Source organism: Xyrauchen texanus, chromosome 12, assembly GCF_025860055.1.
Source record: "Xyrauchen texanus isolate HMW12.3.18 chromosome 12, RBS_HiC_50CHRs, whole genome shotgun sequence".
Taxonomy (NCBI): domain Eukaryota; kingdom Metazoa; phylum Chordata; class Actinopteri; order Cypriniformes; family Catostomidae; genus Xyrauchen; species Xyrauchen texanus.
The window spans coordinates 36,673,299-36,696,334 of record NC_068287.1 but is presented as its reverse complement, the minus strand read 5'-3'; positions in this window follow the sequence as shown (position 1 = coordinate 36,696,334).

The following is a 23,036-nucleotide window of genomic DNA, read 5'->3' as shown; positions in this document are numbered from 1 at the left end:
AGGATGTTAAGGCACACATCCATATGTCTGCACACACACACACACACACACACACACACACACACACATGCACACGTTTAAAGTGGATTCGTTGTTCGGAGTGACTTTTTGCACAAGGTGTAAATAGCATCTGCCACACAGTGTGGACATTTGCATGCCAGTAGTCTAAACACACAAATTGAACAACTGCACCCCCAGTGTCTCTGCAGTGACATGGGTGTAACAATGGTGTGGATGTGCTGATATCATGCGGAAGACCCAGGTTTGATTCTGCCTTTTGTCCAACATTTTTCTATTCTGTTTCCTGTCTCATCTCATGAAATGTCAATATTTCATTTAATAATAATAAATAAAAATTACTTTTAATTATTATTTTTATTTTTTATGTTATTGCAAAAGCCATAGTTTAACCGTGGTGTAATATGTAATATGGTGTTAGTATAGTAACCATGTTTAATTTTGTGGTAGTTATAATTTAACCACAAAGTACCATGATACTATGTAATAAACTCAATAAACAAGCTGCAGTGATGCCTTTATACTATATTTGACTATTTAATTAGTGGTGTAAATACACTGCCTGACCAAAAGAAATAAAAAAAAAAACAAATTTAAATAAGCAGATACTTAAGATCCTCTGATTGAATCATTATTGCAGTGATTAATATGTTTCAGCTGGCAGCAATTAATTTATCCCTAACTGATGCAGTTTATAGCTTCTCATTTCCTAAATAACCATGTCTGAAGACGTATCCTGTACTCGTGGAAAAGTTGTTACTGTGTTTCAGAAGGGGCACATTATTTATCCGTATCAAGCAAAGAAAATTGCTGAAATCTCTGGAATTGGAACTGTCCAATGCATTATTAAAACCTGGAAGAATAGCGTTGAACCATCAGCTTTGCAAAAGAAATTTGGTCAGAAAAAAATATTGAATGATCATGATCGGAGATCAATAAAATGCTTGGTGAAGCCAAATCGTAAAAAATCGACAGTAGAACTTACAGCTATGTTTAAATGTGAAATTTAGAGCATTTCCACATGCACAATGCAACAAGAACTTACAGGATTGGGACTAAACAGCTGTGTGGCCACAATGAAAATTTTCAACCACTGCCCGCAGTGGCCAAAGCTGGAAGTGTTGTTGAACCTGATGATCTCACAGATTTACTTGGGACCAGAACAGGTGTCTGTTTACTTGTGCATTGTTCAACCAGTAGAGCGAAGGGAAAAGGTGACTGCATTCAAATTGATGTCTGATGAGTCTGATAGGGGATGCCACTTGTCCACAAAATGGTAGAATTGGGTCGATTTCAGAGTAAATGAGCATTCAGAAGCAACATCCCTTGTTATTTTGTTGACATATTTCTTTTATTTTCGGCTTTAAAATTTCAAAACGTTTGATATACTCTAACTAGATGTAAATTTAACCTAATACTATGGGATATTCTGCGAAATTTGGCCCAAAATCTGCAGACTGGAGACAACTAGCACCGATAAGCATCAACTTGGCCTAATTGCAAATCGGGCTAAAATCTGTGTTTCAGTTGGGTAATCAGTAATGTAATCTGCCTTAAAGGTGCTGGTAAGTGATTTTTTTCATGGAAAGGTTTGTAAAAAATGTTCCTACTCCCTAAAAGATTATTGTGAAGTAAATGTCATGAGATGTCTTACCAGTCTCTGTTACTGCTCTAGACTCTGTAAACAGCAAACAAAAATGTGTCTGCAGGTCTCGGTATCTGCGTGTTCTCATTTTATTTTAGTTTCAGCTAATTATTGCGGCTGTGCTGTCACAGAGACTGTGAGATATATCAGTGCACTTATTTCAGCAGTATATTTCAGGGAGAAGTAATATTTTCTGCATACATTTCCATAAAAAAATCACTTACAGCACCTTTAATCTTGAGCAGAACATTTCCTCCACAGACAATCTATCGACAACATGAATGCATTTTTCACTGGTGAAAAGAAGAGTGTTGGCAGCAATAGTCAATCGACATCTTCAAATAAAAACAAACCAAAAAATATGATGAGAGTTAACTTTTATTTGGATTTACAGTAGATGGTACATCTGCTGAACTGTGTCCACAGTGTATTATTATTTGTGGTGATGTGCTGGCTAATACAGCATGAAACCTGGTAAAATAAAGCACCGTTTGGAAGCCAAACTTCAAGCCTTAAAAGATACGGTAGATTCCTTGACCTGCAGGTCTTGATGCTTGATGGCCTTAAACAGCAAAGGTCTACCATTAACAGACACAAAAATGTCCAAGTAAATGCCTTGAAGCTTCATAGTCTCGTAATGCATTGCTAAACTTGGAAAATCTTTCACTATTGGAGAGAAGTTGGTTTTGCCTGTTGCAACAGACATGTGCAGAGTTATGTTGGCTAAAAGCTCTGCAGTGCAATTAAGTTCAATTCCACTGTCAAATGATACCGTCAGTCAAAGAATATCTGATCTTGCCAATTATGTTAAAGAACTGGTACTTCACTTTGTTAGGCAGATCTCTTACTATTCACTACAGCTTCAGTAGATGAGAGCAGGGATATAGCTTGGCAAGCACAATTACTCACTGACATAAGGTTTGTAAAACACTAGAATATTGAGGAAGATGTTCTGTTTTGTTGCCCTCTTACAACCCCACAACCGGCAAATTGATTTTTAGTGTCTTGGATAATTACATCCAACATGCAAAAGTGGGATGGAAGAAATGTGTTGGGGTATGCACTGATAGTGCTCGTGCAATGACGGGGAGGTTGAGTAGGTTGGTGCGCTCACCAGGTGGCTCCCCTGTCAAAATGGACCCATTGCATAATTCACGTGAATCATTGACAGCCAAAAGATGCCAAAACCACTGGAGTCTATTCTGCAGCAAGCCGTACATGTAATTAATTTGATCAAGACACGTTTCTTTAATGTGCCAGGGAATGGGGTCTGAAAAGGGGGAAAGTGCTGCAACCAGCCTCTTTATGAACTTTGCTAAGAAGTTAAATAGTTTTTAATGAATGCCAATTCAGAGTTTGTGAAGCACTTTGACAACAACCAATGGTTAGCCTCTTTGTCATACCTACCTTATATATTTGACAGGCTTAACACCTTTAATATGTCCTTGCAAGGTCAAGATGCAAACCTTCTGCTTCTTGCTGCCAAATACAGTGCTTACAATAAACAAATTGGACCTCTGCCATGAACGTCTGATGAAAAAAGAAATTGTCGACAAGTCTCCATGCTTTTCCAATTTCACCAAGGAAGTATGTAGGTCTTTAGATATCTCTTCTGTCACACCTGTAATATTAGAACACTCACAGTGGAAAGAAAAAGTATGTGAACCCTTTGGAATTAACAGTTTTTCTGCATTATTGGTCATAAATTAATTCAGTCTAAGATGTCGGCGACAAAGTTAATCGGAGTAAGTGGGATTCAACATGAGTTTGTTGTGTTTGGATTGATTTGACTGTCAGGTAGTGTGTGATCTCATCTTTGTCAAAGTCACATAGACCATACACGATGGTGCTTAAGCTTACAACATACAAAGAATTATAATCTTTCATGTCTTTATTGAACGCATCCCATCAAACTTTCACAGTGCTATGGAAAAAGTAAGTGAACCACTGGATGATCTGGTTGATCATCCTTTGGCAACAATAACCTCAACAATGCATTTCCGGTGGTTACGGATTAGACCTGCACAATGTTTAGAAGTCATTTTTGACCATTCTTCCTTACAGAACTGCTTCAGCTCAGCCATATCCTTAGGATGTCTGGTGTGGTGTACTGATGTCCAGCTGACTCACAGTCACCCTGACATTATCCTGTAGGATATCTTGATAAATTTGGGAATACATTTTTTCCACAATGATGGCAAACGATCCAGTTCCCAAAGCAGCAAAGCAGCCCCAATCATGATGCTCCATCCACTGGTAATTCACCGTTGGGATGATGCTTTAATGTTGGCATGCGGTACCCTTTTTATGCCATACATAGTGCTACGCGTTCTTCCCAATCAATTCAAGCTTAGTTTCATCAGTCCAAAAAAATTCTTCCCAGTAGCATTGTGGAGTGTCAAGGTAGTCCTTGGCTAAGTTTTTGTTGGAAAAGAGCAGCTTATTTTGTGGTGTCCTGCCATGTATACCATGCCTGTTTAATGCTTTCCGTTTAAAAGACTCATGAACAGAGATGTTAACCAGTTCCAATGATTCCTTCAAGCATTAAGCTGTCACTCTAGGGTTCATTTTTACCTAATTGAGCATTTTGCAGTGTGCCCTTTGAGTCATCTTGGCTGGATGGCCATTTCTAGGAAGATTATCCACAGTACTAAATCATCCCAATTAGTAGACAATTTGTCTAAAAAGATAACTTTGTAACCCACAGTTTTGTCCACATTCATGTTCAAATTTGAATTCAATGTCAAGTTCTTATTCTTAAAGTTCATAAAGCGATAGTTTCACTTCCATTGTATGGACCTAGAGAGCTGAAATATTCCTCTAAAATCATTGATCATCTGGTATGGCATGAATGCTGATAATTTTTCATTTTGGGTGAAAATATTGGGGGGGTACATTTAATGTACATATATAATCTGAACATTAAAAATATCCCACTTGCAACTAGTTACCGTGTATTTCCTGTGGCTCAACTAGGAGAACATTAAGTAATGAAAAAGTCAAGGGAACAGGGAACAGTGAACATGTACTGTATGCTGATCAAATGTAGGCCTACTGAATACCTTAAATATAAATGTATCAAAAGTCACTCTGTGTAAAAGTGTCTTCCAAAGCATGAATGTTGTTGTATTTAAAAGTACCCTGATTCCAGCATGGTGGACATATCCACTGTGGTTTCATTGTAAACTCTGAATGCCAAACCTTGGCTGTCACCCTTTAAAATCCCAGGTGTAATGCAATGTATATATATATATATATATATATATATATATATGTGTGTATATATATATATATATATATATATATATACACACACACACAGTATATTTATCAAGCAAATCTTTTTTTTTTTAATTTTTATTAAATTGGTGGTGACAAGGGACCTGCCTGTTGAGGTGATCCTCAACAATATTCCACAGCAAAAAACAGGTGAATTTCCATTACAGTATGTCTTATCTGCTGAGCTTTTTGAAGCCAAACCACATGTTAATGCCTCCTCGAGAATGCAATGATTATGCTGGAAGAAAAAGCATCAGGTAACTTTAGTTTGCAAAACATAAACCAGCAATGCAAAGCAAATATCGTAAGATCCTGATTTATTGTGTTAAATATTTTTTGGAGATAGAAATTATGCTGAGTTCAATTCATGACTATTGAACTGGTGTCATTTTATTCAAAAACCTGTTCCACACCACACAACAGAAATTCAGAAATAGAAATAATACAGTGACTGTGACTCATGTCAGGCTATTCTGTCTCAGTTTCAGGCACAGAATAATGTCTGTAGGTCTCTGAGTTGAGCGATAATGACTGCCTCCAAACAACTCTCAAGAGAAGTTAATGACCAGAACTTGCTTCACTTGTCCCACTGAGGTCTGTGACAGGGTGGAGCTCAGACTCACACGGTGCTTCGGCTAAGGAGCATGGGATTAATTTGTGAAACAGCTGTCACACTTTGCTTATAAGCATTGAGGGATTCATTCTGATTGGATAAACTTTTCGTTTTTTTGCTCTTCATTTGTAGATGACATAGGAGTGGAAAGAAATTGAAAACACATAGACAAAAAGGTGAATGAGAATGAAAGGATGAAAAAAATATTGATTCATATGCATGTTATGCCAGCAGAGAAGGCTTTGCCAACCCTAAGAAATCGGCACTGGTTGGTTTACAGTTTTCCATGTGGGATCTGACCCTGGCGTGCTCAACCCTGTTTGTTTGTTTATTTAAGGTCTAAGAAGCATCTGAATATGAGAAACTTTACCTTAAAGGGATAGTTCACCAATAAATGAAAATCCTGTAATTATTTATTTCAGCATGACGATTCGCACTAATTAATAATTTCAATAACAATTATAATAAAATAAAAAATGCAAACTCGTTATTTTCACTCATTGAAAAAAAAAGAACTTTTCAAATGTTTGTTATATTTTGAAATATCAACAGTAGGGTATACTGTATTTGTAAATATTTTAAGGAAGCATTTTAAATTATTAATCCTGTGAGCTCTACTTCTCATGTACATACATTAAGCATGTCTTTAGGTTATCATGCATCTAAAGCAGTTAATCTGTTTAATCTATCATAAGAGTGCATTTTTTAAGACTGAGAGAGGGAGAGACAAAGAGTGTTTGCAAAATAAACTACTCTATAAATAATTGCCCCTTGCACAGAGTTAAGTCTCCAGTTTCTGCTGATTTATTCAGTTTAGCATGATTCAATTACAGCGGTTTTATTTATTTATTTGCAACGGCATAACCTGAGAGGGCTAGACAGGAACATACAAAACGAACCCTTGACCCTGATCCCGCCCAAGCAGAGATGCGTGACAATGAGAATGACCGGTCCTGTCTCACATAGTGTGAGCCAGGAAAAAGGTGACCAAGTTTGAACTGCTGCCAAAGAAGAGGGCACAAACACAGCTGTCATTTTGCACTCATCAGCAATGGATTGAAATCTAGTCCTCTATAATCAGGAAACACTGGTTTTACATTAAAGCTCTGTTCCTACACGGGGAAAAATTTTTTTTTGAATTTCCAGTAAAATTATCTAAACACCCTGGATACGAGATACATTTGCTTGAGAAGCAAATTTGTATAATAATAACTTTTCAGAAAATATATTTTTAGTTACGTATATTTCTATTAGCAATATGTTAATCGGTTTCTCAAGTTTTAAGAGTAATCCTCACAAAATGTTATTGAATTCATGTTTAAAACATGAATATATAAAAGAATCTTGGTTTCAGTAAAGCCCTTGCAATACAATTGAATGGGGCCAGTACATAAACATTACAATGCACAAGGTTTTAAACATTCAGTATGTAAACAATACATATTAACATGATTTTAGTGTGATAAAATAATTTACATAGTTTAGCAGCATTACATTGTCATCTAAACAAAGTTGTAATATTAGACATAATATTAGACACAGAAATGGTTTGTAAGCAATTTTATGTGGGGTCAGTCAATAGTGTTTATGGACTGGCCCCATATTACTTCAATTTTAAGTGCCTTATTGAAACTGTATTTTTTTCTTTTTACATATATATATATATATATATATATATATATATATATATATATATATATATATATATATATATATGAGGCTGTTGCTGTTGATTGAGCTTGCAGGTATAGTTCACCCAAAAATGAAAATTCTCTCATAATTTACTCACCCTTATGTCATCCCTGATGTGTATGACTTTCTTTCTTCTGCAGAACAGAACGAAAAATATCTCAGCTCTGTTGGTCCATGCAATGCACATGAAAAATAGCCAGAACTTTGAAGGTCCAAAAAGCGTATAAAGACAGCATAAAAGTAATCCACACAACTCCAGTGGATACACTTATTCCATATCTTCAGAAGTGATATGATAGGTGTGGGTGAGAAACAGATCAATATACAAGTCATTTTTTACTATAAATCTCTACTTTCACTTTCACACTTTTCTTCTTTTTGTTTTTGTTGATTCACATTATTGGTGCATATCACCACCTATTGGGAAGGGAATATTAATTATATAACCTAAATATTGGTCTGTTTCTCACCCACATATCATATCGCTTCTGAAGATATGGCTTTAAACACTGGAGTTGTGTGGATGACTTTTATGCTGCTTTAGTGGGCTTTTTGGAAGTTCAAAGTTCTGTCCACCATTTACTTTCATTGTATCGACCCACAGAACTAAGATATACTTTAGAAAATCTTCAGTTGTTTTAAGCAGAAGAAAGTAAGTCTTACACATCTGGGATAACATGAGGATGTGTAAATGATGAGGGTATTTTTGTGTGAACTATCCCTTTAACTTTTATTAAGCCTGGAAAATTTCTAATCCATTCCAAGATATATAACACTGAAAGCAAGTCTTAACATATCATACAATATTGCTTCAGAGCTAGAAAACAAGACACAAACTCTGATTGAGAAAAAATATGTTGTAACGGATCTCCGTTTGGATGGGCAAGGAGGAAGCTGGGACCGGCTTGACAGCACGTAGACATTTATACACACAGAAGATAAATAGCTTTTCAACCCAATACAGAAACACATACTGGTCTGTGCATCTCTCTCTCCCCTCTCTCTCTCTTTAAATCCTTCCGCCGCCCCTCACTAGAACACGAGACCGGTGTGGCACACAGGTGGAACTCATTCACCACTTATCTTCCTAGCCTCGATCTGCCTAGACAATGCTCAGACCTCGCCAAGCTCACCACATATGTTTGCAGCGTAAAGCAGGCAATCCAAAGTTCAACAGGTGCTATTACGTTTTTCAGGGTTTTTAATAAAGACAGCAGTAAATCGAAAGTTAATGTGTTCTACATTAAATAAAGTGCTAAGATTTTAGTCAAGGTTAATGCTAATGCAGATGGAGACCAGCTCATTCCAGCAGAAATCTGCACAGTTGCTGCACATTTGCAAGGAGTTCTATCAATCACTCTTTATCCAGTTGAACATGGAACAAATGTAAAATAGTTCTGCGCCATGAGTATTTAAATTAATTTATCTTCTGTAGCACTCAGAACTGGCCTGCCAGATCAGGATTTGCACCATCCTCTGTCTTCAAAACATATTTTTGTTGTTGTGTGGCACAGCTAACCGACAATATCATTCTTAGTTAATTCTCCCCAAGAGTGCCATCCACCTCTGTGTTTGGGAGAATATGAAAATGTTCTATCCGTTAGTACTTCCTGTCTATAAATTATTCACCGTCACCTGAAGACAACCCGCAGTGTGCTCAGGTCAGTTATATTATCTCTCAAATTCTGAATGCCGCAATACAACTCAACTTTTTCATGCAGGTCAGACAAAAATACACTATCTTTAGGTCCTTGACCTTGTCACTGGATACCTTGAAGTGCTTGGAAATGTGATGTTCTGGTTGTGTTCCGTAGAGTCATCTCCATTGTGCCCACCGGGAACCCCACTGTAACTCAACTGCATGCTTGGATGGTTAGGCAGCAGCTGCCTTTATTTTTTTTTATTTATCATAAAGATGGAATTGCACTTTCAAGGATTTTTCTTTTTTCCTTTTTAATAAACAGTGAAAGTGAATGGTGACTGAGTCTGTCACTTTGCCTGTCATCTTGTGGAAGAAAGTCAACAACATGAGGCTGAGTAAATTATGAAAGAATTGTCATTTTTGGTTGAACTATCCCTGTAATGCACAAAACTGCTATTTTTCTTTCCACAACAGAAAACATATATATATATATATATATAAAAAGAGGTTTTTCCTGATAATGTTACGTAATAAATGTATTAGTTTATTGAACATTGATATTTTTATCATAGTGCTGTTGCAGCCTTTTTTGTTTTTTAAAAAGAAAAGAAAAAAAGAAACTACCCACTTGAGTCCATAGTGATTTTGTCACAGATTAGGCTCTCTGCTTCACATTGTGCTTACCTGTGATAAGTAATATAATGCATGTTCTCTCGTGATCTCTCAGGGCTTATTGCTTTATTACTAGGCCTACATATTTTATTTAAACCAATTGTTATTTTAGTATTGCTCTTGGGATGGATTGTTGTGCTTTGCTTTATTGCCTGTCCTTATTGTTTTCAATGATTTTACTGTCAGCTAAACAAATCACCTCTTGTTAAAGACTACGCAACAATGCTTGTTAGGTCAGCTGATTGGAGTGTATTTGTCGTGTTGGTTCTCTGGACTGGTGAGACTGGTGTACTTTTTGTAAGCATTGTAGGAAACATTCGTAACAGTAACAGTAAACATACAGTACAAGGCACGGTGGCCCCCCCCCCAAAAAAAAAACAGTGCTGTTTATCAAGCGCTGAAACTTGAATTGGTGTGGAAAAATCTGGAATAATGTTAAACATTGTACCAATCACCTCTTTGCAAACTGAACTTAAATCTTTATGACACCTGTGCTAAACACAGTCTATACGCAGCAAAACAAATGAAACAGAACGCAGGTGTCTCGACATGCGTTTTTGAAACCTGAAGTTCTTATTAACTTGATACAGTGATACAGTTTTATTATGGTACTTAGATCATTTAAAATTTGTTTAATTTTATACAGTAGAAATGTGTTCTTTCTTATGACTTTTCTATCCCTAAATGCAATTACATTGTTCACCAATATGGGGCAACCGCACCAAGGTCAGATATACGGCTACTCATGTGAAGCCTTGCGTGAATTAAAAAGTGAGACTCTGCATGAACAGTTCACATGTTGAAATGGAAAGTTGCCACAAATACTGACATTCCCATTATATCTTGCAGGTTATTTGGTGAAAATGTTTAAACTATTGCACTAAAGTCCTAAATATAAATCGTTTTGTTGTTAGATCTGTTTCTATACACATAATATACTCTGTAAACGGAGTACCTGTATTGCTAGACACGGATCGGTAACGTGAGTTAATTAGTTGCTGTGTTTTGAGTCTGAAACCCCATAGCTGTTGGCATGGTGAAGTGGTGGTGGCGTAGTGGGCTAAAGTACATAACTGTTAATCAGAAGGTTGCTGGTTTGATCCCCACAGCCACCAACATCGTGTCCTTGAGCAAGGCTCTTAACTCCAGGTTGCTCTGGGGGATTGTCCCTGTAATAAGTGCACTGTAAGTCCCTCTGGATAAACGCTTCTGCCAAATGCATAAATGTAAATGCACTGTAAACTGATGCATTTGATACCGTTATTATTGTAAGAGAAGTGCTGTATGCATTATTATTGAATCTAGTATTGTGTGTTCATTGTTTTGTTGTATTTGAGACATATGTGCTCCTAATCGGATATCTGACATATTTGCATTTGAATGCGTGAATTCAAAAGTAAGACTGCATGAACAGTTCACATGTTGAAATGGAGCGTTGCTACAAATACTGATATTCATATTATATATTGCGGTGATTGCAGGAAATAACCAAGTAATATGTAGCCACCCTGTGAGCCAAAGTGTTTTCATTCTGGGAATTGCTACTTATTTTGGTGAGCCACAGCCAGGAGCTGCAAGTTACAGTGAGTGAGATCCAGAGATGAACTTGGACAACAAACTGCAAGCATGGACAAAGTTAGCCAAGTTCTGCTGACATTGAATGCTACAGACCTCATTTCTTTCTTTTAACGCCTGAAATGCAGTGAGCCTACAGGAGGGTTTGAGAGCAAAAGTAGACGTGCCCTCATCAGGCTGGTGGAGAAGACTTTGGATGACATAGAAAAGGAGGACAACAAGTTATTTCAGCAGTTTCTTGAGTAGCTTCTGTCCTTTGTTGATTCCTTAAAACAGTCAAACCCTGGTGTGACAATGACTGTACAGAATGAGCCAAGTGAGATAGATATCCTGAAAGAGAAATACTCCCAAGTTATAACAAGAGTAATCTGAGGCTAGACAATCACTTGAGGGGGAGATTGCGACCGGAGACGAGAACTACTACAATTTCACCACCTGTGCTACCAGAAGTGACTCTGTGGAAGGAGTTTCAGATTGAGAAGCAGGGCATTGTGAAAAACTGTCTTACACCAGCCTTATGAACCAAATTGAGTCAGGATGGCAAAAGGGCCACACCGAGGCAGAAATCATTGAAGATGACATGTGCAGTGAGCCCAGGCCGCCACCTGAGGGATATGCTTGAAATCAAATAGGACCTCACTATCCCTACTCTTAAGACAACCCTGAGAGGTCACTTCAAGGCTGACTCCTCCTCAGATCTATTGCATAGATTAATGAACATTTCACAGGATCCTAAAGAATCAGCAGAGAATTTCCTGTTCAGAGGAATTAAACTCAGAGAAAAGCTGTTATGGAAATTAAGTGAGGAAGCTGAACAGTTTAGCCCAGAATTAATTCAAAGGAAATTACTCTGCTCAATAGAGACTGGACTGTTAAATGATGCAGTGAAATTGCAGCTCAAATTTTACCCTAGCAACCCCAGTGTCACTGACGAAGTGCTGATAGAAAGAGTAAATGAGGCTGCAAATCTAGAACAGGAACATCAACAAAAGTTGAAAAAGGCTGTCATGAATAGACCCCCAAGACTCTGTGAAATACAAACCTACAAATATCCCCATGAGCCCAAATTACCCCCTCAAAGATGTCCAGAGCCCGATAAGGACCCAAAGGCTGCCACAGTGAAATGCAACTCAACCCCGAACAGGAAAAAGATTCAGAGCAAACATGAGGAGGCAGATTTAGGCACCAGCCAACTAACTGAACAACTCAGCAGAGGTCTTAGGGATAAAAAAGATGGTGGGTGAGACTGTGGAGAAAAATAAAACACAAGGGAGAACAGAAAGAGATACCACTGCTAACAGAAAAAGACTACGGGGATGCAGAGCATGTCAGGAGGCACAAGTTGGTGAGCAATGCAGGTGCTGCTTTAAGTGTGGTCAAGAGGGACACCTCTCCAGAGGCTGCTGATGATCTAGGGAGCAGCAGGGAAATGGCAGGGGGCCTCTGTGATGGGACCCTCACTAGCCCATAAGTCAGAGTCCCCACTTAGTCACCCAGAACAGACTGCTGTGCCTTGCGACCCAAAAAACAGTGTTAATTATATCTTTCTTCGACACCACGCAAAACTCTTAGACCTCATTGGCAGGAGATGTCTGGTCCATTGTCGGTTGGATAGAGTTCTGGTGGAAGCTCTGTGGACTACTGGTCCTCAGGCAAGTCTCGTTAATGAGGAATGGAGAAAAGTGAACTTACCTCATTGTGCAGTGAAACCCCTTGATGAACTTTTACAATCATTTACATTTATGCATTTGCACACCATATACACCAACACTCCCACAATCAGGTACATTGATTGGGCTAGCTGCAAATCAAACAGAAATACAGTTTTTGGGATGGATAGAAGCAGAACAGCCCATAATTGGATTCAATGTAATTGAAGCAGTTCTCAGTGGAAAGAGGGGACAAGAGTCAGAAAAAGAAACAGTCTGTGAAGTTAGCAGAGCTTTCTCTGTGACATTCAAAACACCCAAATCAATGCTTAAGTTAATTCATTCCACAGATAGTCGCATTGAAGTGGGCATTGTACACGCAGGGAAAAAGAAAATTAATCTAGCAGCTAAACAAGCAGGGTTGGGAGGGTTACTTTTTAAATGTAGTCCACTATAGATTACAGAATACATGCTGTAAAATGTAATTTGTGTCAGTAATGTATTCTAAATACTTTGGATTATTTCTTCAGCTCTGGTAGATTTTTTTCACTTGTTTTGACAATAAAAACTCTGCCAGTACATTAAGACAAAATACACATGTTAAAATACATTCTCTGAAAAACCTTAATATCTTATGCAGTGTTGTTTCTCAAACAAGGTCAATCTAATTGATCTTGTTTTAAGGATTTTTAGATATTTTTACAGGAAAACAATACAAAAATTATTATCAAGAATTAGATTTTTGCCCTAATATCAAAGATCTTCCTAGAAAAATAAAATTATGATTCAACATTAATTTTCTTGATTAAAAAAAACAAAACATGATTGTGTCTGGTAACATGCAGGGGCGTGGCCACAAGGGTGGCACGGGGTGGCAGCTGCCGCCCTAAAAAATAGCTTTGCCACCCCATTTGCCACCCCAGATGACAGCTCGGATACGGAGGGGCGTCGGCTTAACTTCCCCCCATCTTAGGCTACTTCAATCGATTGGGTCACGAAAAGTACTTATCAAATATGATCTATAATTCACAATAGTTTTAGTTTTAAGTCTGATGTCTTTATTATGTAGATTAAGTGCATTTCTGCCCCTGCAGCAGGCTAGTGTAAACGGCAGATCGGTAAATCCACGGGTGACGGAGCGCAGCGAGCGCTGCTGCAGTAGCCTAACTGGAGTGCTCGTGGACTCGTCTCGGAGGAAGAATGCGCTCGTCTTGTCCAGAGTGGACTCGAGTAGCCTATAGTTGTGAGAATCTCCACGAATCACGAAAGCAAATTTTTCATTTGAATCGCATATTCTGACAGGTGTAATGGTATTGAAATTGTCATTCAAATCACAGTGATTTCAGGAGACAAAACTTGACAAAAAAAGCATGTGGAGAAATTATATGTGTTAACTATATAAATGTTTTTAAATTAATATATTAAAAGCTTTTTATTTAATTTTACATAAAAATAATTAAAACATATATTCAACATTTAACATATCTCCAAGATGATCTTACTTGGTTTGGGATTAATTACTAATTGCTATTAAAATGTAAATGTATCAAAAGCAAATATAGCCTAAGCAAATATTAAAATGGCGAAGCAATAAAATGTCTGTGCAAACTAAATAATATTTATTGGGACAGTGTTCGTCATATAGTGATGTCACTGGCATATCTTAAGTTCACCCCTCCCCCATTCTTTAATCATTTCACCAAAACTACAACATGTGGCAGGCCCGCGACCACCAGGCTGAAGCCGTTTAGACTGTTCTCTTTTTAATGCACAGAAACAGGTAAAGTCAATCATGTGTCTATCTTGCTCATTAATCTACAAAAGTTACCTGAGTGGTGGTTGTTATAATGACTTATGTATATTTTCAATCAATGCAAAGTTGCTATCGTTAGCTCATTAGGCCTACGACGACATTGTCCGCGGCGACACAAGTGGATTTTTTTGAAAGGGCAAGTAAGTAAAAGACATTTACTTGCCTGACCGGACAAGTAGCCTGATTAAAACTTCAGTGAGAAAAATAACTAGGAGAAAAGCAAGAACGGTTCTGATTTTATTACATTTAACGTTAGACAGCGATTACAAATGGATAACACTGTATTTCTCGTAAAGCTGAGGCCAGCGCAGCCTGTCTCTTTGTGAGAGACTTTAGTGGAGAAATGAAACCAAATGAGCATAACAAAACTCACAGAAGAAACATATATTCAAAATGTTGAGTTTATTATTAATAACATGACTATGTTTTGCCGAATATTATTACGATTGCAAATGTTACATTGATTTAAGTTAAATAAACAAGTAGTTCATATTAAGTTACTTGCATTTTAGACACATTATTAACTGTTTTTGTTCTATTTTACCATCGAAAATAGTTCTAAACAAAGAAAAACAGCACTCAACGGCGTTTTACTAAATGATTCATCGTATTGAATAAATCGGGTGAATCAATGACTCAGTTATTAGACTAAGTGACTTGCTGCCACCTACTGGCAGTTTAGTTTGATGTTCAAAAGTATCATACATTTTTTTCCAAAATGTCTTATTTGTATATTCAAATGTTAAATTAAAACATTAATCTTATAACATTATTTATTGCATTTGTAATTTCGCAGTATACATTATTTAATTTGATTGGTATATTGCTATAGTGTGTTACTATTAACACGTGATTTATTGCTCAAATGTAAACATTTGACATGAAAGATAATGCATACATTAAATAAGGTTTTAAAATTGGCCTTCATAAAAATAATTACCGCCATTGGATAAATATAGAAAATATGCACATTTTCAGAAGTAAAAGCTGATAGAACACTGATGAGGATATTGCTTTAGAAAAAATTATATTTACACCACCAAAAATATCCCCCCCCCACAGAAAAGTAACTTTTTTACTCGGATAAGTGGATGACCGATTTACTTGTCCAAAGGACAAGGCTTAATGTCGAGCCCTGGCACTTTGATAGGCTAGCTTACACATTGTGGCCAAATGCTAGTGCACAATTTATGAAGGATGTACACATTTACAAATCTTATTTGTTAATAAAGTATATGTAATAGTCATCCTTAATGTGTTTTTATGTGACTGTTTCCTGTTTTGTGTGACAGAATACCCAAATGAAGAAGAAGGGAGACATAGATAGCTATTTTTTCCAAAAATCTAAGAAAGATTCAGTGGTAGCAGGAGAAGAGGAGCTAAGACCTGAGGAAAGAGATGATGCAGTGGAGGGACAGAAAGGCACTCTCTCTCACACACACACACACACACACACACACACACACACACACACACACACACACACACACACACACACACACACACTCAAAAACATACTCCTACACACAATGTTAGAAACAGATTGAAAACGATTGTACTTTAAAGATTTCTTATCCAACGTTAGTATTACAGCCTTCATCTTTCAGTTGAAATGGCTGATAGTTCAGAATTTACTGTTAGCCCTCTCTGAACATCAGAAATTCATTAAAATAAGCACATGTCCCTCATAACCAGTATAACACTTTTATTTTTATTTTTTTACATATATCATGGGAAGCCTAGTTGCCACCCCTCATTCAGCTCTTGCCCCCCCTTTGCCACCCCAAATATAAAATTCTGGACACGCCACTGGTAACATGTGCATGTTAAATGGCTAGAAATAGCATTTTAGATTAGTGTAAAGCTGACAATTTAAACAAGGTTTATTTCTATTTCTTCTGCTCCAAACTTACTTCAAACGTACTTCTCTGTCTGCTTGTATGAATGTAACACATCATAAGAAAGTGTTTCACCGCTGTTCAAATGCACTTTGGGTTGCATCATTTATATGTATAAATGTTTTCCTTCTGAAAGGATTCAATATTAAATAAAACAAATGACAATAAAATGCAAAGTAATCTCTCCAGTAATCAAAATACTTTTTGAATGTAACTGTATTCTAATTACCAATTATTTAAATTGTAACTGTAGTGGAATACAGTTACTTATATTTTGTATTTTAAATACGTATTCCCGTAACATGTATTCCATTACTCCCCAACCCTGCTAAAGTGACATATCAGAAAGTGAAGATTCAGAAGATGGTGATTTTGTTTTTCATTTTCCTTCCTACCAGAATCAGTGTAAAAGAACGGTTACTCTCAACCCTGAAGCAGAAGCAGAGCTGTTGTCCACATCACTGTTGTTCTGTCGCGCTCTTCACTAGAGACGATGAGAGGGCACAAACATTGTCATGATGTCTTGCGGTGTGGATGGAATCAATTCGGTGTCCGACGTAGCCTAATCGTTAGCAAGGCAGCTAGCATTATCAAGTTCATCCAGTCTGACCCTTCGTTGCCACTGGCACATTGTGAGCGAAGCTGAGAGTGTTTTCTTATCATGGATTTTCTTTATTGTGATATATATCTATATTGTTTTATCGCCCAGCCCTGCCTATATATAAATCGTATTGATGTTAAATGCATATATCTGTTTCTATACATGTAATATACACCATAAACAGAGTACCTGAATAGATAGACATGGATCGGTAGCCCGTAGCTGTTGTTTCTATTAGGGCTGTCGATTTAAAGCGTTAATTCAGTGCGATTAATTTTATTAAAAATAACGCTTTAAAAAAATTAACGCAATTAATCGCAATGCCCACGGATTGTAATAAGGAAGATTCCTGAGAAATGCAAGCTTGTAGTACCACCTGTTTACTCCAGAGGGCAGAAATTGAAATTTCAGCTGTGTGGCAACGCTTAGTTTATACAGTGAAGAAAACAACCAGACAGCACAAAACAGACATTCGTTACGAGTGCAAATTCGAACTAAGTGATCTCAAGATGTGTTAAACTATATTTAACTTGACCCAGTGACCTAAACATTTTATGTTTATGACGCAACGCACCGAGACGCTACTCAATCATGTATGATGCTTTTTGAAATTGACGGGTCCTTAAACAAGCCCTCATAATAAATCTCCAACTGATTGACAAATTCACTTGTGTAATGGATTGCTGTGAACTGTATGCCAATGATTGGCTTCAATAATATGGTAGTAAACAATACATTGTATTCTAAAGCCATTTTTTGTATTGTCTTATCAATAATTAACTTTTCTGCCACAAGAATGTAAAGCATTTTAATTATCTGAATATATATATATATATATAATTTTTAAATATTGAAAGATTGAATTACTGTTATATGAGGGGCTTTCTCAGTAAATATTTGAATACGCGATTAAATGTGATTAATCGCGATTAATTAAAACGGAACATCATATAATTAATTTGATTACAATTTTTTATCAATTGACAGCCCTAGTTTCTATATAGAGTCTTCACACAAATAATCTATGTTCAGACTGCAGGCAAATCAGATTTTTTCAGGCAGACTGTCCGCACTATTAATTGCAAGTGATCAAATCAGATTTGCGCATTCAGACATAACAAACCTATCTGCATGGATTGCATTGGTAACGATGTAGTAGCACAAGAAAACTTAGCGACTGAGGAGACTGGTAAATATTTTGATGCCACTTCAGCTGTGTCTCGTTTGATCCCAAGTTGAAGTACCTCAGTAGATGGGTGCAGATTATATAATATGTATAATTATAATAATATATAATTAAAATAAAGTATTAGACTAAAACTACTCCTTTAAAATCTATTTTCTTTTCTCTCTACGTCATTATAACTCAACTAAAATTGAACTCATACAATCCCTTCTAAAGGAAATGTGTTCCCTTCTCACTCAAAGCGCTCACGGTTGTTAAAGAGTGGCGTGCTGTCATAGCAACCATTGTCCTACAAAGGCCATCTCATTTAAACGAGAGTTGTTTAAAAGAGGACGCTTGGTATACTGTAGCCTTCAAAGGACGCGTCCTACCTAGCTCGCAGACTTCGAAACGAGACACAGCCTTCATCGTTGTGTGTCACGATAAGAGTGATGCTAAAGACCATTTGAAATCCGATTTGAGCAGCCAGAGCAGTCCGGACTGCGACGCCTCTGAACAAATATGATTTCAATCGCATTTAAAACCATTCAGATTCAGAAAAATATGATTTCTTGTGTTTTTTTGCTGTCCAGACTATCAAAAACTCATCTGGATACAATCTGGATATGCCAAAAATCTGATTTTTAGTGGCAGTCTGAACAAGGCCATATAGTCAATCTATGCAAGTAAATATTTTTTTGCAAAAGTGACATGCACTGTAAACTTATACATTTGATACCTTTATTATTGTAAGAGAAGTGCTGTATGCATTATTATTGAATCTAGTATTGTGTGTTCATTGTTTTGTTGTATTTGAGACATATGTGCTCCTAATTGGATATCTGACATATTTGCATTTGAATGCGTGAATTCAAAAGTAAGACTCTGCATGAACAGTTCACATGTTGAAATGGAGCGTTGCTACAAATACTGATATTCATATTATATATTGCAGAGATTGTAGGAATTAAACAAGCAATATGTAGCCACTCTGTAAGCCAAAGTGTTTTCATTCTGGGAAGTGCTACACACACAAAAACAAGTTTGGATGGCCTATATGTTTTTTCATAAATTACAAACCTGAACCCAAAGTCCTAATGACTGACCAGAACCCGGCGTCTTCTAACGCGAACTGCTCTGAAAGCGCTGACAACAGCGTATTTTCGCCTGTACCCAAAACAACATCTCACACCTCAAGCAGAACTTTCCTACCACGGCGGGAGCCCCACCGATGTCTGGGACTAAAACTGCTGTGCACTTGCATCTCACACTGGAGTGACTCCTTTTTTTACATGTTGTGTCAAAAGAACTTTAACTTTTAAAAATACATCTTGAGACATCTGCAAAATGTTTTTTTCAAGAACGAGTTTCGTATGAAAGGTCCCTTAATTTTGGACTTTGTGATACTGTCACTGTACTGTAAGACCAAATTGGTATTTCAACTAATTATTTTGCTGTTCATCTTCCGTAGTATATTGTTATCTATTCGTAGAAGCAATCAATCAAAATCGTATTGGCGTATGTATTACTTTTGCACAAAACACTTTAAATCATGTAAGATTTCAAAGATGTTGGGAAAGGAAGAGTCACACAATGCGGACAAAGGGTTTTTGTGTAAAAAAATACAACTTAATTTTTTACAGCTGCATTATCTAGGTCACAATACGTTTACTGGTGATTCGAACAAGATCTGAAATGCACATAAATATTTAAATGTCTGAAAAGGAGGGAAAATATTCAGAGTCACAAAAGCTTAGTTTATAAGCACAGATATGAATACTAAATAATGCCCCGTGGAAATCATTAAAGGCTTCGCTTCAGGAAATAGTGACACTATACAGTACAGTCAATTTTTAAACCTGAGCATAACATGTTATGACAATTTTTGTTTCACCAAGCGCAGACGGTATGCTCAGACCTTTCTCTTATTTTAGGGCCAGTGGGAATCCTTGTCATGTCTTGCAAAATACATTCTCTGAGAATGAGTTCTGACTTTTGATTTGTGATGAACCTTTGTTAAACTTCATCTTGTCATCCCCTCAAGACAAGTGATGAACTAAGTTCTATGAATAATCGTGAATGTCTCTCAGACAAGACTTTTTCAGTTTTTAATCATCTTATGTGGAGCCTTAGAAGATGATTGGAGGTATCATCTTTGGGATGAAGTTCTAGGTATCAGAAGGGGGATGTGATTATGCTGATCTAATCCAGAAATGACCTAGATTATGAATGTGGGTTGGGAAATCTGATGCTACAATATATGGGTGAATCTCACAAAAACATGTCCACTTCACACCAATAAATCTTTTTGCAAACAACATATAGAGTTCAAATATTTCATTATAGTACCGCAGATATTTAAACAGTGCCTCATAAAATTGACATACATTTTTTTATTCTTCTTTTATTTATTTGTATTATTATTATTTATGCTTAATCAGCATATTACTAGCAGTAACTTCTTTATGTGAACGTTTTGCTTAAAAAGTGTGTTAATGCTAACTTTCTTTATTATAAATGACACTTGTTTTGATATTTTGTAAGTATCCTAATACGAGTCTTATTTGGAGTACTTTCCTCTAAAGATTTATGAATTCTGTTGTTTATGCCTGGTTCGTTCATGAAAAGTTACCCATCATGCCTTGCTTTTCGTCCAATGTCGTCATCGTCATAGAAGCACAAATCAAGTTCTTTTGCTTTATACATCAGTCACCCAACCTTGACATGTGGATCAAGTGTCAGCAATGCCCGTGAGCTGTGGGACGGCGAGTCTTAGCAAGGTCACGGTGGAGATGGTAAACTTCGGGCAATCCTTGGCTGTTTTCCTGTTTGATCTTTTAACAGCAGCCAGGCACATGGTATATGCCATTCTCCCTCCAACCTACTTTCCTGGAATGACAGCTGTGGGTCATAAAGCAAATGAGGGCTGAGGCACTGTAAACACCTTTTATTTACTAGGCATTGTTGTTGCCAAATTCTTGGCTTGTCTAAATAGAGATGGCGGGGGAAGGGACAGTGGGGCTAAAAAGCTATGCCAGCTGTTTCCATGATGATAAGTTTCACAATTGTGATGAAGCTTACCCAGTGTGGACTTAGACCCTGTTTACACCTGGTATCAAGATGCGTCTCGGTTGATCTGATCACATGTGGTCAGACGAGACACATGGGTGTTTACACCTGGTCACCTAAATGCATCTCCTGTGACCACTTTGTTTTGATTTCAAAGGGGACATATCAGCCTTAGCTTATATAATTTTCTGTGAAATATTATTTGAGACAATTATTTGACTCATAAGTGTCATGTTACTGATCACTCTGGAACTGTCATATTCCAAATGTAAATGTAAGGCACCCTCACTCACGCTTCATGAAGCATCAATTAGCACTAAAGTTAGAGATAGCTCAGCTAGTTTCGCAGCAAGCAACCAAACTCAGCCAGTTTAACTACCAACTGTGCCTAGCGACCAACTCTCTATTCATTCTGAGCCCTTTTTGTCTAAAGCCGTTTCGTCTGATGCGAAATGTGTAATGTGTAATATAGAAGAATGCAACTGTGCAAGAAAGTTCTCTCCAGTTTTATTATTTGCATTTTATGCCATAAAACATGTTGAGAATGTTTATGTTGAAGACACTTAAATATTTTCATAAAGATTAATGTCTCTACATGTTTACCTTTCCCAGTACTTGTTGCAGTCTAGGAATAGTGGGATAAGCAAGGGATGTTTGTATAGTGCATTGTGTTGCAAACTTCTTGCACGCAGCAGGCTTTCAAGAAAGAAAAGAAAAGAGATATGAGTAATGGGGGGCCTGTACCCCAGAAGAGCTTTATGTCTAGCAACACCCCTGGTTACTCTTAAAATATTTTATTTTTTTTATCCAACTGAATAGCTACCTGCATGTTGTTTCCACCACCTGACTTTGATTTGGTGGACATAAGTTTTTCAAATATTAATATTTGGCCAAATTAAAACTTGACAAAATAACAAAATTGGTTCATTGCTTTTGTCTTTTTTTTTTTTTTTTTGGCCCGTAATGAGACTTTTATTTATTTAATTATTACTTTCTCCAGTCAGTTTCACCACTTATATATTTTTTAAGCTCCTGAAGAAGAAAAATCATTTAAATGAGTTTGAACTCAGATATTGAAAGCAGTTTTGTGTGAATTGTATTTTTATGTTTTCTAATAGATCTGATAAAATAATAAAAGCATCACATAATTTATCTGACTACATTTGGTTTTGGACACAGCATTAATTTTGAACCAGCTTTAATTTTGAACAGTGGTTGAACATTGCTGGCCCACAGGGGAAAAAATTAACTGGAGTGAATCCTAATACCCTGTGGCAAAGAGTGAATGCTAATGAACACACACAGAAAGCCGAGCACCTTGTGGTGGTGTGTTGTTCTCTTGTTTTTAATGATCACTTAACCTTATGTTGCAATTTCACTTTGTTGTCAGGGGCCTAAAAACATGAATTATGGACGCCTGAAAAAATTAATCAGCGATGGCCTTCAATTATTGTGATAAAGGCAAATTAACAAATCCCTCTTCAAATGCCATTAAGTACCTTTCATTTCATTGTTATGAATGCCAGTAGCTCAAAGAACAGGAAAGGAGAGAGTTGTGACAAGGCCTTAAACATTACTCACATGCCCTTTAAAAGATCTGTTTAATGTGGGCAACATATTGAAATGCTCATTTCTGCATAACACCATAATCAGCTTAAGAAACATGATGATTGACAGTATATTGTGTGCATATGGAGCAATTAAC